Source organism: Propithecus coquereli, unplaced genomic scaffold, assembly GCF_000956105.1.
Source record: "Propithecus coquereli isolate 6110/MARCELLA unplaced genomic scaffold, Pcoq_1.0 Scaffold264, whole genome shotgun sequence".
In the NCBI taxonomy this organism is placed as follows: domain Eukaryota; kingdom Metazoa; phylum Chordata; class Mammalia; order Primates; family Indriidae; genus Propithecus; species Propithecus coquereli.
The window spans coordinates 30,726-32,890 of NW_012148219.1; the positions used below are offsets into that span (position 1 = coordinate 30,726).

The window sequence follows — 2,165 nt, forward strand, 5'->3', positions numbered from 1 at the left end:
AGAACATTGCATGATGCATGATGATTTTTAAGAGAATGATATTGAAAGTCAAAATTTATTTCCTTTATATTTGGCCATTAAAATTTTTTGAGTTGGTCCGCGGCCTCTGGTTCCGGGCCCGCAGCCCACCGCTGACGGCTGGGCGCTGCCGCAAACGAGGCGCGGGAGGGACCCGAGGCCTGCGGCCACTGCCCTCGCTCTCTCTGCTTTGTCAGAACGCGGTCCGCCTGGGAGCTCCCCTGCGACCGGCGCGATGAGTGCCAGCGAGGACCAGGAGATGGAACTAGAAGCATTACGTTCTATTTATGAAGGAAACGAACGTTTCAGTGAATTAAGTCCAGTTTCCTTTCAATGTAGGGTAGGTGAAAATGGTGATCCCAAAGCCTTCTGAATAGACATTGCCCAGACAGAAACATATCCCCAAACACCTCCAATTACATATATGAACGTTTTTTTTTAACACCACCGTATCATCAGCTGTAAAGCAGAGTATATTAGCCAAGTTACAGTAAGCGTAAAATTAATTTGGAACCGCTATGACCTGTACATTGTTTGAATATGCCAAGGACAATAAAGACCGGTTCATGGAGTATCACCACCCCATTAATTCTGCAACATCGATGAACAACATAATCTCAGTTGAAACTCCTACTACAGCCTCATCGAATCAGAAAAAAGACAAAAAGGAACAACTTTCAAAAGCCCAGAAATGTAAGCTGGCAGATAAAATAGATCAGAAAGGGGAACTTCCTTGAGAGGTTGTAACTGGGTTGATGCTCTGAAGGTTTCTTTTCTTTTTTTAAATAATGGAAAATCTGCAGAAGTTATAGCTATGGTATAGCATCACTATTTAAGCAAAACTGGCTCTAAAGATGATGAATAGTGCTTGGAATTTGAGATAAGGAAAGAAGATTCTTTAAAAAGTAAATTGGGTTCACAATCTTTCATTACTATTTTATGATATTGAGGTGGCTTTTTATAAAACAATTTTTTGTATGTTTCTTACATTTAAAATGTGAGCTGAAAGTTCAGGAAGAGATCTGGTTGTATTAAATTATTTTCACAAACTTTTCTTAATAAAAGGTGAAAATGTTACTGTTTAGTATACTTTATGAAGCCTGTTGGGCTTTATAAATGGACAAATATGGGGAAAAATAACCAGTGTTGATTTATATGATCTTATTCTAGTGGATGTGATTTTTTTTAAAGGAGTATGAAGCCCTTTTCAAATTGTCATCCCAATGGAGTAGAATATTGACTGAACAGTTACTACATAGCACGATCCATTTTAATAGGCCTCTCTTCTTAAATAAAGTCTTCATCTCTTTTTTTTTGCTTAATTACTGACACATAAATTGCTTCAGAGAAATTTAAATACCAGCATTTGAACTTTATACCTGATACTTTTTATAGTTCCTTTTTATTTTTCAAGAGTGAATTGCTTCCCTTTAATAAGTTAGTATCTATTTATACTTTTCTCTTGATTTGGGTCAAAGTGTTTGATCATAAGAGCTTTTGATGGTATGTGGAGTATGAGAACATAAAGACAAATCTGCCAAGTACTTTAGAAAGCATTTGTTTAAGGAATGCTGACTCTTATTTAAATTTCTCTTTGGTGGATACACCAGGATGGGAGTAAAAGATGCCTTAACATTTAGTTTTTATATTGTTGGAAACAATGATTTCAATAAATTCCTATTTATCTGCAAAAAATTTTTTTTGAATTGAAGAAAATGAGCATACTCATCACAATGTTGCTTTAAATTAAATAATCACATGATTTTATTTGTAATTAATCTTTAGATTACATTATAGAAAAATATATGCAAACTGAAACATAATAACTCAGTATCTCAGTTCGGAATAGTCATTTGAGAAAGGAATTTAAGGGAATAATATTTAAACTATCTATATTGGAACCTATATTCCCCGAGGGTAGCCTCTGGGTCCATGACGAAGATGAGGCAAAAGCCCTGTGAACAGTCTCCAGGCTATTCCAGTCTTTACACTCTAACTTTTGCCAGCAATGTTCTGATTTTAAATGTTTTCTGAATTGAGATTTCACACATGTTTTCACTGTAAAAGTTAGTTCTCCTGCTAAAAACAAAGATACATGAGAAGAAAAGCAGAAACTGCTGGGTTATTATCAGTTATTACAATTTCAC

General features: G+C 35.6%; 1 pseudogene; it reads left to right on the forward strand.

Moving 5' to 3' along the window:
• The first annotated feature begins 247 nt into the window (after positions 1–247).
• Positions 248–912, forward strand: LOC105812807 (annotated as a pseudogene).
• Positions 913–2,165: the final 1,253 nt, after the last annotated feature.